General features: G+C 44.9%; 1 pseudogene; it reads right to left on the bottom strand.

The window, feature by feature from the left end:
• Nucleotides 1–1,255: 1,255 nt before the first annotated feature.
• Nucleotides 1,256–10,575, bottom strand: LOC110288591 (phosphatidylinositol-3,5-bisphosphate 3-phosphatase MTMR2-like; annotated as a pseudogene).
• Nucleotides 10,576–14,654: the final 4,079 nt, after the last annotated feature.

Here is a 14,654-nt window from a genome sequence, read left to right as displayed (position 1 = left end):
CTAGGCAAGGTCATAGCTCAGGGAAACAACTATCTTGAGGGTTGAGTGTGCAACCTTGTATCACCCCTGGTCTTCTCTGGGAGAAATGCTGTCTCATATCTAGGACTACAACAGGTCAAGACGTCAAATATGACCTGCCCTGATCCCTCCAGCATAGGTAGGATGCAGGGACCATCATCCTGTTCACTGTGTTATACAGAACTCCTGTTTCCATCTAGTATGGGGTGGGTCTAGGCAGACTTTCAGATTGTCCCTGGGAAGTCCTGGAGTAAAGTTGGATGAAATGTGCATGAAGAAGATGGGTCCCTTGGGTGGAACCTTTTGCTCACAAAATGTCAGTGGAAAGATGTCATGGTACATTTCAGACTCAAAGGAGAGGACAGTAATGGAAAGGGGGTGTACATGTACTCACTGGCCCATGTCTGGTGTCTCAATCCTTCCTTCTCTTGGCCCATTGGATACTGAGGGGTCTTCTACTGAGGACAGGGAACAGAGCAGTGGTTCAAATGGAAGTGCCAACTGCTCTTCCCTGAACAATACTCTAGGTATCTCTCTTCTGCTGTGATAAAAACACTGTGAACAGAAGCAGTTCAGGAGATCAGAGCATGAATTTCCTGTCCAGGTCTGGGTCATAGTGTAGCCCTGCAGGAAGTCAAGGCAGAAAACATGCTGCTTGCTGGCTCATTCTCTGTCTCATGCTTAGATAGCTCTCTTATTCAATCAAGGACCATCTGCCTAGGGATAGTGCTGCCCACAGTGCCCTGGCACTCCTGTATAAGTTTAGACAATTCCTCATAGACATGTCCACAGTCAGTGCTGATAAAGAAGTTATTCAGTGTAGACTTTTCAACCAAGTGACTTCAGGCTGTGTCAAAGTTTCAGATAATACTAACAAGGACACTGTATCAAACTATCAAGTCCTCTTTCTCTGAAGGGAGACACCACAGGAAGTTCCCCATTCTAAAAATGAGTGTCCCCCTCTCTCCATTCAGACATCATATGTGCTAGTGTCTACAGCCCCACACAGCTGAACACTCAGAGTCAGGACACCAGTCAAGGTTATCCACATTTGGTTTACTTTTCAAAGGTCACTTAATCTGAGTTCAGAGATGCTCTGGTGAACACCAGTGACATTCTGAATAGTAAGTAAATGGGCATCTTAAAAGTATAAATGTCATCCTGACAAGGGATAGGACTCCCAGGCACATTAAGCCCCTGCCCCTTCTGGCTCCACTGGACTCAGAGCAGAAGCCAATTACCAGCTGAAACAATAAAGAAACTCAGAGCAGTTAGGGTAAAGGGACATGAGCATGGTTACAAGTTCTGAGTGATCCTTCAGGGTCATGGGGATCACAAAAGCAAATGGAAGTGATGAGAATGAATGAGTGGCACCAGAAAGAACACCAACATAATCTTAAGTTCACCTTCCCCCTTGGAAAGTTCCTCTTTCCCAAGAGAAACGTTCTCTCTCTTTCTCTTTCTCTTTCTCTTTCTCTTTCTCTTTCTCTTTCTCTTTCTCTTTCTCTTTCTCTTTCTTTCTCCTTCTCCTTCTCCTTCTCCTTCTCCTTCTCCTTCTCCTTCTCCTTCTCCTTCTCCTTCTCCTTCTCCTTCTCCTTCTCCTTCTCCTTCTCCTCCCTCTCCCTCTCCCTCTCCCTCTCCCTCTCCCTCTCCCCATCTCTCTCTCCCAACACCAATTTTGGTTCATCCAGGAGTAATCAGAGATGCAAGAAAAAAGGGAAGAGACAGAGATAGATGGCATGAGATGATTGGGAACTGTTTGTGCCTGTGGGCTTGGGCTGGGAATTAGTATCTGGATCTATTCATAAAGCCAAGGCTTCATCCCAAAGCTCAATGCTGACATTTCAATAATCCACTTACCAAGACCTGTAGGTTTCTTTCTCTGTGGTCCTATTGAGGCCAATGGTCAAGTTCTAGACAAGGGAAATATGGGATCCATCAGTAGTAGTGGTGTTTCTGGGAATAAAGAGCTCTTGGGAGGGAGACTGGGGCTTCCAGCTGATAATCCAAGACTAAGGTGCAAGGGGGTGGGAGGCTGCATGGCAGGAGAGGTTGAGGTTTGACCCTGGATGTTAATGAGTGTCTGAGGAGAATATCAGCAGGACATCTGAGCCATTGGAGCAAACAGAACAAAGCCACATGTTATGTCAGCAGAGAGAAGGGGAAATCCTGTTCTATAGAAGGATATAGTATCAGTGCTATAACCTCAGTTAAGCAGGTCCCAGCCAGAGCTAGGGTGCAGCTTTCTAAAAGAGTACTCATATAGCATGCATAAGCCTTAGTCCACCACCAGCATACCCAGAGAAGATCAACACTAAATACGCACCTGTTCATTAACTTTGAGTTCAAGATATCCCCTGCACTCCATCACCATGACTCTCTTAAGGCAAGAGAAGTCCCTCCAACACATTCTAGCTCAGTTTTGGGCCTGACTGCATGTCCTTGAGCTAGGCCAGAATGCCCTGGTCTTAATGAGGTGCAGAGGGTCTGTGTCGTGAACTGAGGAGCAACCAAGTGTCCTGGCTCTATCTCTCTGTATTTAGACAGTTGTAGCAAGAATGGTATGGAAGTTATTAACATACTTAATTAATACAATTAACACTGTATTCCTCAGAGTTAATGGTCGGGGTGAATGGGTCACTGTACATGACACTCACTGAGTTCCACATTGTACATTTCTAAGGTCCTGTGTCAGGTGGGACATAAGTGATAGTCCTGGTGTCCTCTGACAGCGTCAGCCAGTCACCTGCTGAGAGACTGTGACTATTTACCCTTCACAGGTAGGTTTATTCTGAGTCTTAGGTTCATGCTTTAAGGCTACCATCCTCATCCTCCCTGGGGTTAGAATTGTCACTTCTGATGGTGTCATTGGAGAGAACTGCTGTGAGACATAAGACAGAATATGGATCCTGTGGGGCCTCTGATGCTTACAAAGGCCTCATTCATCCACTGTTGGTCTCTGTAACCTCCACCCCCAACGCATGTGCTTGGAGAATCAGGCAGAAATATCTGAGTACTCTGACATGGTGGGCCTCCTGTGCTATGTGGAAGAAACAGTCTTTGTCACACAGGAGCTGAGGCGCAGAGCTTGATGGTACAGACCTATCACCTGAATTCATAGCCCCAGTGACTCTCTTGGTCCTCAGTGATCCACTGACTCCCTTGCATCATGAAGCTGTGTCCCTCCACCTACACTGACCTCCACCTCTGGGGTTGAACCAGCACCCTAAAAGACATTGCTTCTCAAAGCTGTGCTAGAGATCAGATATAAGAGGAACGCCCTTAGTTAGAGTCACGCCAAGGAATTTTATATTGTTTGTGACTATTGAGAAGGGTGTTGTTTCCCTAATTTCCTTCTCTGCTTGTTTATCCTTTGTGTACAGAAAGGCCATTGACTTGCTTGAGTTAATTTTATATCCAGCTACTTCACCGAAGCTATTTATCAGGCTTAGGAGTTCTCTGGTGGAATTTTTAGGGTCACTTATGTATACTATCATATCATCTGCAAAAAGCGATATTTTGACTTCTTCTTTTCCGATTTGTATCCCCTTGATCTCCTTTTGTTGTCTAATTGCTCTGGCTAGGACTTCAAGTACAATGTTGAATAGGTAGGGAGAGTAGACAGCCTTGTCTAGTCCCTGATTTTAGTTCTTTGTATCTGCTGTGGATAGGTTCCTGAGGTTTCATCCGGGGGTTCCACCTTATATAATATCCCACCCAGAGCTCTAGGTGGCACATGCTGGCTACTGGGTAAAGGATATGATTGGAGTAGCTTCCATAAAGAGGATTATTAAAGTCTTCCAGCTGGCTGTTTATATAGGACCACAGTGACACTGTCTTCTTAAGAAGATTCTCTTTCCCCTTCTGCTGTTTGCTGTTACAAAGGAATGTTCCAAATGAACAACAGTACAAGTGGTCCAGGATGGTAATGAGAAAAAACTCATTGAATTCAAATATGGTAGGGAACTGTCTTGTCATTTGCCAGACACAGTCAATAAACTGAAGGAAAACAGGTGATCTGTCTGCATCAGCATGGTTCTTATCTCCATGGCCAACTCTTAGTTGGAATCTATGTGCAAAGCTCAGCCATTCATTCTCCACACTCTGCTTTCCGCTCACTCCAACCATGGACTGGCTGCAGCAAGTGACTGTGGCTTGACTTTCAGGATGAATCCAGGATGCAACTGGGATCTGGGCCCATGACCTAAATGATGCCACTCTCTTTAGCTTCTCATCAGGAATGTTTGCTGGCACATCCAAGAGGGCAAGATATGTGTCACAGAGTTCATAGCGTTCATTTATCTTTGTTATTCTCCAGTTTTCATTTGGAATTCCCTGCCTTCTGTACTCTAGAAGGGGGTCATACAGTTTCCACCCATTTTCGGGGAATACTTCTTTATACTCAAAAGCAAAAAGAGGCAAGCCATTAGACACAAGAAATGCATATTTCATTAGATTCTCAAATATGGATCTTCTTGTTCGCCCCTCCAGTTTATGAGCAAATCGTAAGTTCCTGATATCCTTGCACACAGTTTCAAGGCCATAAGAGTTTTCACCTCGACTAGATGCACCACCAATTTTTTCTACTCTACTTATCCCTCCAAAAGAAGCATCTAGAACAAATGGGGGGGGTCCCTCTCCATGCTCTTGAAATATAATCTGTAATTTGTGACAGTCAGTGTTCCTCGTACAGCACCAGTGAATGGACATATGTAAGTCACATCTTTGACCATATCTTTATGTTCTCTCCTGGAATCAGGGCTGGTTCCTCCATTTCTGCTAACTTGTTTGACTCCCTCAGGACCCTCAAATCAGGAGAAAAGTTGTCTGCAGAAGTTGAAATGGAATAGATGATATAGCAGAAGCTGATTTGCTATGCACCGAGTTCTCTGAAAGCGAAGTGGAAGGAATTATAATTTTTGAGATGTTTTATCTTCACTTCTGATGATCCTCAAATGTCAATGGTTCTTAACACATTAACTGGACAGTGAGTCCTTGCTGGGCAGCCTTGCCACTGGGAGCCGAGACTCTCGCAGCTGGAGCTCTTCTCCAAGGTTCGAGAACTAGAGGCCGCTGTGCCCTCCAGAGCGAGATGCAGAGGGAGGAGCGCACAGGGCTGCAGGCATGGTCAGCCCCATGCCAGGCAGGCTCCCCCATTGGTCTTAAAAGATGGGAATGTGTGGGTAGCACGTTCCAAGATTATTACAAAGATTTGGGGCAGCAGTAAATAAACCTTATAAAAGGACAAGGTAATGGTAAAATGTGTTGTGTGTATGTGTTTAGAGCTATGCTAAAATCTAGAAAAGCAAAGGTAATCCTCATAGGTGCTTTTAGTCTTTGGACCCAGACTAGAGATAGTTTACACCTGAGACATGAGAGAATGGGTTTGAGAAAAGAAGTCCTCTCCAACTATCTGGGGATGCTTTGGCAAACGAGAAGGTAAATGAACATAAACTGTGGCAGAGCTCTCCTAAGGACAGGAGGAGATTGGGAGACATCCTGCCTAAACTCTGGCTCCTACTAGAGGAATATTTGGATCTGAGTCTCTTAGGTAGGATATCTGGGTCCGTTTGGGATATCTAATTCTCTCCTCTCTCTGTCTATTGTCTGTCCTTGGCGTACCAATCCATCCATTTCTGTTGTATGCTGGCCCTTGGCCTACATGAACCAGGTATATCTGGGAGGCAGGTTGGGGCTGAAAGAGACTTAGACTGCGAGAGAAACTAATGGAAACCAAGACACGTTTCTGTTCAAGGCCTGCAAGTTTACTAAGAGACCGTGCTTATAAGGGGGAAGGCCCATTCCTCCCACCACCCCCTCCCCACCCCTCACCCTCTCACCCCCCACCCCCCACCCCGCCAGTCCATTCTTGGTGTCTGGAGCCAGCCTGCAGGTGACATGCAGGATATGATGCTCCTCTGCAATATCTCAGGGGCCTCTCAGCAGGTAGCAGTGTCTTGAAGGAGAGCAGAGGGAGGAGACAGAACAATAGAGCAATCTAGGTCAGAAGGTTCCACCCTAGGTAACCTCCTTCTTAGTGGCAGCAAGGTCAAAGTCTGGATCAGCCTGCTTCAAGGCTGAGTGAGGCTACACATGTCCATGAAAACTGACTGTTTTATGTTACATCAGTGTTTTCATTTTGTGGTCTGATTGTTGTTATGTGTTTCAAGTTCAAGAGAAAAAAAATGTTAAAACTTTATCTGCTGGTTGTTCACCCCTTGGTTTAGTTTTAACTCGGTTTTTTTTTTAAAGACAAAAAAAAAAGAAAAGAAAAGAGAGAGAGAGAGAGAGAGAGAGAGAGAGAGAGAGAGAGAGAGAGAGAAATAACAGTCTCAATTGGCCTCTAGAGCCCTGCACCTGTAGTTAGGAGTTTATCACAGCTGGAGAAGCCCTGCTAGGAGCTAATTGTCTGTAAAAGCCACTCTCAGAGGGGCCAGCAGCTTCTCAAGTTCTATGGTAAGCAAACTGATGGCTGTTTTTTCCTAGAAAGGTCTCTGTGCTTGTGATTATTGGGCTCAGCAGGTGACAAGGAGCTCCTCTCTTGAAATTACAACTAGAAAAATTAAGAATTTTGTCTGGTTTTAATAAGTAAATGTATGCGGTCATTTCATTGTTCTTTCTGACTAGTTTTTAAAGTATAAACATGTTCTGCATGTCTTGGATATAGATTATTGGTTTATAAGATATAGGGTATGATTAAAAATTTGTAACATTGGTAACATAAAGTTGGCTTAAAACTAACTCCAGGTTGGAGTAATTCAGAACTACAGCATGTAGCATGAGCCAACCCATGGAAACAGGCAGATTTCTGAGTTCGAGGCCAGCCTGGTCTGCAAAGTGAGTTCCAGGACAGCCAGGGCTATACAGAGAAACCCTGTCTCGAAAAAAAACCAAAAAAAAAAAAAAAATTCTTAAATTGGGTAATATTCTATGTAATTCTTATCTTAAAAATCCAGACTCTTAAAAGATAGGATTTAGGGAAATGTCTGTCTCTTTGAGGTATTGGAGGCTGCACCATCTTGCATTCGTGTGCAGGAACAAGCAGCCAAACTTTGTAGCATCTGGATGATTCACTTGGTGTTTTTGGAGAAACTGAATTGTTGGACGTTGAGTTTTGCTTTCCGAATTTCTAGAGTACTTTGGGCCACCATCTCAGAATGATCCAGCCTCACTAACTGCAGTTCAGCTGTAGGGAGACCCTTAAAAACTTTGTAATGTGAAAGTAATGCTTTTGGTGTTGGTTTTAAAGAGAATGGATTGTTTACGCTTTTAAAATGTGGTTGTACTGAAAGACTCCAAAAGGAGCCCCTCACTCAGGCCTCATGACAATAGCAGACACCCAAGAACTCACGATAGACTGAGTTTGTTGCAAACCACATGAGACTTTATTCAGGGAAAGCCAGAGCTCTGGGGATGACTCATATCCCAAGCAGGGGTAGAGGAGTCGACCTCGAGGGGAAAGAGGTCCCAGTTTTTATAGGCCCTCAGGGGGGAAAGGAGAAGGGGAAGATTAGGGGATTTCCAGATCTAAACAATGTCTATTCTCAAGAAATGGGTATGGGATGGGTACTAGGAAAGATTCTGGTGCAGGTGTAGCAACTCAGAATTGGCCAGGCTGTGGTTGCTGGGGAGATTTTCTGACCCTTTCTCAGCAACCAATATCACAAACACCTGGCAATGGGCTTCATCAGTGGGTACACACATGGGTCAAGGAACGGTCAAAACATTGGCAGACACATAGGTTCAAGGAGTGACCAGAGCATTGTGCACCTCTATTTTTCTGAATCAGTGAAGCTAGTTCTGCTAACACTGATGTCTATCTTGCCAATTTCAGCGCTTCTGTGTCCTTTTACATTCTGTCAGGATCTTTCATTCCCCACTTTTTCTAGTTACTAGTTCTAATCTTAGAACTAAACTGCAACCTCTTTTTCAAGGTTCTGCAGAGACTGGTATTGTTGTCTTAATACTAACAGCTGGACGGCACCAATCCTCTCTCTAACAAAGGCCATTAGTTTATTAAGAATTAGTGGGCCACACGTCAGCAGTAGGAGCAAAATTATTAGAGGGTCTATCAGAGTAGAAATAAGGGTGGTCAACCAAGGGGATTTATTCTTCAGGAGCTTGCTTTACGTGAGAGGCATGAATCTAAGCAGAGATGCCTTCTACTTTGACAGCAGTGGGGGTGGTCAGCAGCACGATGCAAGGGCCTTTCTAACAAGGTTCAGATTCTCAGCTCAATGTCGTCAGATGAGAACTGCATCTCCCACCTGGAGCTGGTGTGGTACCATCAAATCTCTTGGTTCGTAGGCCTCCTTGAGCTGCTCTCAGGCGGTGTTTCTGACCACTTCTAGGGCTTTCATGCGTGTAAACAATGAAGGACCAGGGTTAAATTTTAAAGGACCTAATACTCTCTCTACTTCAGTGAGCAGGGGAGGCCCCCCTGTACAGGATTTCATATGGAGTGAGCTTAAATTTTCCCGGTGTGGTCCTGACATGGAACAAGGCAAAGGGAAGGAGGTCTGTCCAGTAATTCCCACCCGTCTCTAAGATTAATTTAGTCATTTTTTTTATGAAGGCATAAAGCAAAGGATGAAGGGCTTGGTTAGGTCTGGCAATGCCAAGGCTGGCACACTCAGAAGGGCCTCCTTAATATTTTCGAAGGCTTTCTGATGTTCTGATGTCCATCTGAATTCTCCACTTTCCTTGGTCAGGGGGTACAGGGGGGGCAGCCAGTGTTGCAAACCCAGGTATCCAAAGTCTGCAGAACCCAGCGGTGCCCAAAAATTCTCTCATCTGTCTTGGAGTAGCTGGTGTTGGTATTTGAGTCACAGTCCTTTTTCTAGCCTCTATCAGCCACCATTTTCCATCCCGGAGGGTATATCGCAAGTAGACTACTTCCATCTGACATAGCTGGGCTTTTTTTTAGCAGAGGCCCGGTAACCCAATTCACCCAGTTCTGCTAGCAATCTCTTGGTCCCCTGCCAGCATTCTCTCTTCGTGGTTGCAGCAAGGAGTAAGTCATCAACATATTGAAGCAGAGTGATCTGGGAGTTTTCAGCTCAGAAGGAGGCTAAATCTCAATGTAGAGCCTCATCAAAAAGGGTGGGGGAGTTTTTGAACCTCTGGGGTAACCGTGTCCAGGTCAATTGTCCCATTTGTCCAGTGTCAGGATCTCTCCACTCAAAGGCGAATATGGGCTGGCTGGAGGGATGTAACTTCAGGCAAAAGAAAGCATCTTTTAAATCAAGTACTGTGTACCATTTTCGCTCCGGAGGGAGTGAGCTGAGGAGGTTATAGGGATTAGGAACAGTTGGGTGAATATCTTGGACCCTCTTATTGACCTCTCTCAGGTCTTGGACTCAGTAGTCACTCGTGCAAAGTTTCTTTACCGGCAGTAAAGGAGTATTCCAGGGTGACTGGCAAGGTACCAAAATACCTAATTGTAATAGTCTCTGAATATGTGGCCTGATTCCATCTCTTGCTTCATGGCTCATTGGATATTGTCGCACTCCTATAGGGGTTGCATCCGTCTTCAGTCCCACAACCACAGGGGGAACTCTGACAGCCATTCCCATGCCTCCAGTCTCTGCCCATGCTCTAGGGAAAGCAGTCAACCAATCTTTTAGGTCTGGCACCTCCGTTTGCTTTATGCCTTCATGCAATCGGTATTCTTCCTCAAGCTGCAGGGCTAAGACTACGAAGGTGGGAGATTTCCAATTTACTCTCAGCCCTTCTTGGGTAAATCTGATCTGGGCCTTTAATTTAGTTAGAAGATTTCTTCCTAGAAGTGGTGTGGGACACTCAGGAATGACCAAGAAGGAATGACTCACTTGGCCTTTCCCCAGATCTACAGTGCATGCAGTGGTCCAGGGGTATTGTTTCTGACCAGTGGCTCCAATCACTATGGTTCTTTTATTTTTTAATTTTTCTCAGTGGATGTTTCAAAACAGAATGCTCTGCCCCTGTGTCAATTAAAAAGTCCATGGGAGTCTCTTCCACCATCAGGGTTACCCTAGGCTTGGGGAGGGGGTCTGAGCCCCGTCTCCGCTATTCATCATCTTTCAGACCTTAGGGGCCCTTCCCTTCTTCTTTGGGAATTCCTGTGCCCAATGTCCTTCTCTAAAATCTTTTGGACAGATCTTCTTCCTTCAGGTCTGGTTTCCTTGTTGCCCAGGTACCCTGTCTGTCTATTCTCTGGCCTGTTCCTTCCTTTACGTTCCCCTACTACTGTGGCCAAAATCCTGTTTAAATTCCTCTCCTGTCTTCTTTCCCTCTTATTCTCCCTCTCTTCTTCTTCTCGCTTTTCCCTCTTTCTCTTCTCTTCCTCTCTTTCTCTCTTCTGATACACCTTTCCTGCCTCCTTAATTAAATCTTGTAAAGCCATGGCATGTAATCTTTACAAGCCATAGCAACTACGGCTCATTGACCCTCAGAGGTTGGGTTAAAAGGAGTATAGTATCTATAAGCTTCTATCAATCTTTTTAGAAAAACAGACGGGGGCTCTGTAGGGCCCTGCATCACGTCTCTTACCTTAGCCAAATTGGTGGGGCATCTCATCGCTCCCTTTAGACTAGAGCCCGGCCGGTAAACTGTCAACCTCTCCTTAACTTGAACCGTGTTGTTGTTCTAATCTGGCCGGTCCAGAGAGAACCCAGCATTCCAATTGTACAGATCAGCCGATGAGAAAGGCCAATATTGGAGAGTCTGCAGAGACTGCCTGTCTGTGGGCGGGTTGCTCGCAAAGGAAAAGGCAGAAGTGGTGTCAGGAGCTTCATCTGCTGGGGGACTCTGGGCTTGTGGGCTCCGGGTCCCAGCTGTAAGTCCTCGGTCCTCAGACTGTGCCTTTAGCAATCTCAGAGCAGGGTGCAGGGACTGCTTCTTAGAGCAGAAAGAGAGGGCACTGTGCTGACCCACTCACGTGCATGGGAGCAGCCGGGGAAGGGCTCTGAGGGGCGCGGGGAATTCATGGTTTGATTTATGGCAGTGAATTCTGAATGAGATAAGGCTGTTGATCCAGGTGGGACCCAGGTCCACTCTGAAAAACAATGGCTTTAACTTCAAAGATCAGAGTCAAACCAAAAGTCCCCTCCAGTGACAATTTTACATTAAAAGTCGGCCACTCGGAGGCGCAAGAAAGTCTGTCAAGGTCCCTTCTTAATTTCTACTGAAAGATTATGGGTCCTTGATCTAACTTCAGTCCAGTGGTCTAAAGTCAAACTTAGGGGGGGTCGTTACAGTCCGTCCAATATCACAGAAAACAAACACAAAACACACACACACACCGACAAATACCTGAAAACAGACACAAAAAACAAACACACACTGACAAATGCCTGAAAACAGACACAAAAAACAAACACACACTGACAAATGCCCATCTTCTAACAGACAAACCAACTCAGAAATGCAAAAAAGTCGGGGAAGTACTTAAGTCTTCCAATCTATGAAGACTACCAACTCTTCACTTCCCACCCCAGACGAACCCTGGAGTCCTTCCCCTTGCTCAGGGCATTCCCCAGAGCGAGCAGCAGCCAGTGATTCCAGCACGTCTGCTGTTCACACTCAGTGCATTATCCCAAGGCAAAGGTCTCCGCTTCTCATGAAATGTAGCTGCTACAAATATCGGCACTTAACCTCACCGGCTGACAGAAATATTTTTATACAAAAAATTTCACCTCCAAGTGGGTCTTCAGAGACATGGGTAAGCAAGCCAATCCCGGACGAACCCCAAATGAAAGACTCCGAAAGGAGCCCCTGACTCAGGCCTCAGGACAATAGCGGACACCCAAGAACTCACAATAAACTGAGTTTGTTGCAAACCACATGAGGCTTTATTTGGGGAAAGCCAGAGCTCTAGGAACGACTCATATCCCACACAGGGGTAGAGGAGTCGACCTCGAGGGGAAAGAGGTCCCAGTTTTTATAGGCCCTCAGGGGGGAAAGGAGAAGGGGAAGATTAGGGGATTTCCAGATCTAAACAATGTCTATTCTCAAGAAATGGGTATGGGATGGGTACTAGGAAAGATTCTGGTGCAGGTGTAGCAACTCAGGATTGGCCAGGCTGTGGTTGCTGGGGAGATTTTCTGACTCTTTCTCAGCAATGAATATCACAAACACCTGGCAATGGGCTTCATCAGTGGGCACACACATGGGTCAAGGAACGGTCAAAACATTGGCAGACACACAGGTTCAAGGAGTGGCCAGAGCATTGTGCACCTCTATTTTTCTGAATCAGTGAAGCTAGTTCTGCTAACACTGATGTTTGTCTTGCCAATTTCAGGGCTTCTGTGTCATTTTACATTCTGTCAGGATCTTTCAGTACTCTGGTGATACAAGAGAAACTTAAAAATTACAGTTAAACTTCCAGTGTTCCATTGGCTGCAGTTGGCAGTTCAATCACAGGCTCAGGATTATTAACTCATATTTCTAATTAAGATGGCTGCTAGAATAATAAAAGTTAAAAACTGAACTTAGTCTGCACAGGTGAGAGTGTGAATCACAGAGGCAGAGAGCTTCTGGGACAGGCGGGAGCCACAGAGCCGCTGAGGCAGCACCCTTTTGGGGCCACAGACATCTGGCACCCTCCCAGCCAGAGGACAGTGGTCCCACCCTGCACGGAGCCATCTACCTCAGGAGAAGGGAGCACCATCTTGGATCCGGGACTCCGCCGAACTTAGGAACTTAGTCTGCACAGGTGAGAGTGTGCACCACAGAAGCTGACAGCTTCTGTGACCTGCCAAAGCAACACAGCATCTGGGAAAGGTCCTGTTTTGGGCCTTCTTCTTCGGCCAGGAGGAGGTCCAAACACCAGATATCTGTGTAACTTCCCTGTAAGAGGAGAACTTGTCAGCAGAGAGTGCTCTAACCACTGAAACTCAGAGGAGAGAGCCTGTCTCCCAGGTCTGCTGATAGACAGTAATCAGAATCACCAGAAGAACAATCTCTAAACAGAAACAACTATAACAACTCCAGAGATTACCAGATGGCAAAAGGTAAACGTAAGAATCTTACTAACAGAAACCAAGACCACTCACCATCATCAGAACCCAACACTCCCACTTCACCCAGTCCAGGGCACCCCAACACACCTGAAAAGCTAGACCTGGATTATAAAGCATATCTCATGATGATGGTAGAGGACATCAAGAAGGACTTTAATAACTCACTTAAAGAATTACAGGAGAACATTGCTAAAGAGTTACAAGTCCTTAAAGAAAAACAGGATAACACAATCAAACAGGTAGAAGTCCTTAAAGAAAAACAGGAAAACACATCCGAACAGATGAGGGAAATGAACAAAACCATACTAGACCTAAAAAGGGAAGTAGACACAATAAAGAAAACATAAAGTGAGGCAACACTGGAGATAGAAACCCTAGGAAATAAATCTCGAAACATAGATGCGAGCATCAGCAACAGAATACAAGAGATGGAAGAGAGAATCTCAGGTGCAGGAGATTCCATAGAGAACATCGGCACAACAATCAAGAAAAATGGAAAATGCAAAAAGATCCTAACTCAAAGCATCCAGGAAATACAGGACACAAGGAGAAGACCAAACCTACGGATAATAGGAGTGGATGAGAATGAAGATTTTCAACTCAAAGGACCAGCAAACATCTTAAACAAAATTATAGAAGAAAACTTCCCAAATCTAAAGAAAGAGATGCCCATGAACATGCAAGAAGCCTACAGAACTCCAAATAGACTGGACCAGAAAAGAAATACCTCCCGACACATAATAATCAGAACAACAAATGCACTAAATAAAGATAGAATACTAAAAGCAGTAAGAGAAAAAGGCCAAGTAACATATAAAGGCAAGCCTATCAGAATTACACCAGATTTTTCACCAGAGACTATGAAAGCCAGAAGATCCTGGACAGATGTTATACAGACACTAAAAGAACACAAATTCCAGCCCAGGCTAATATACCCAGCCAAACTCTCAATTAACATAGATGGAGAAACCAAAGTATTCCACGACAAAACCAAATTCACACATTATCTCTCCACGAATCCAGCCCTTCAAAGGATAATAACAGAAAAAAACCAATACAAGGACGGGAACCAAGCCCTAGAAAAAACAAGAAGGTAATACCTCAACAAACCTAAAAGAAGACAGCCACAAGAACAGAATGCCAACTTTAACAACAAAAATAACAGGAAGCAACAATTACTTTTCCTTAATATCTCTTAAAATCAATGGACTCAACTCCCGAATAAAAAAACATAGACTAACAAACTGGCTACACAAACAAGACCCAACATTTTGCTGCTTACAGGAAACTCATCTCAGAGAAAAAGATAGACACTACCTCAGAATGAAAGGCTGGAAAACAATTTTCCAAGCAAATGGTATGAAGAAACAAGCTGGAGTAGCCATTCTAATATCTGATAAGATTGACTTCCAACCCACAGTCATCAAAAAAGACAGGGAGGGGCACTTCATACTCATCAAAGGTAAAATCCTCCAAGAGGAACTATCAATTCTGAATATCTATGCTCCAAATACAAAGGCAGCCACATTCATTAAAGACACTTTAGTAAAGCTCAAAGCACACATTGGACCTCACACAATAATAGTGGGAGACTTCAACACACCACTTTCACCAATGGACAGATCACGGAAACAG

This window comes from Mus caroli, unplaced genomic scaffold (genome assembly GCF_978045245.1).
Source record: "Mus caroli unplaced genomic scaffold, Mus_caroli_1 scaffold_8, whole genome shotgun sequence".
Taxonomy (NCBI): domain Eukaryota; kingdom Metazoa; phylum Chordata; class Mammalia; order Rodentia; family Muridae; genus Mus; species Mus caroli.
Note: the sequence above shows the minus strand (reverse complement) of the source record. Positions and strands in the feature narration are given on the sequence as shown.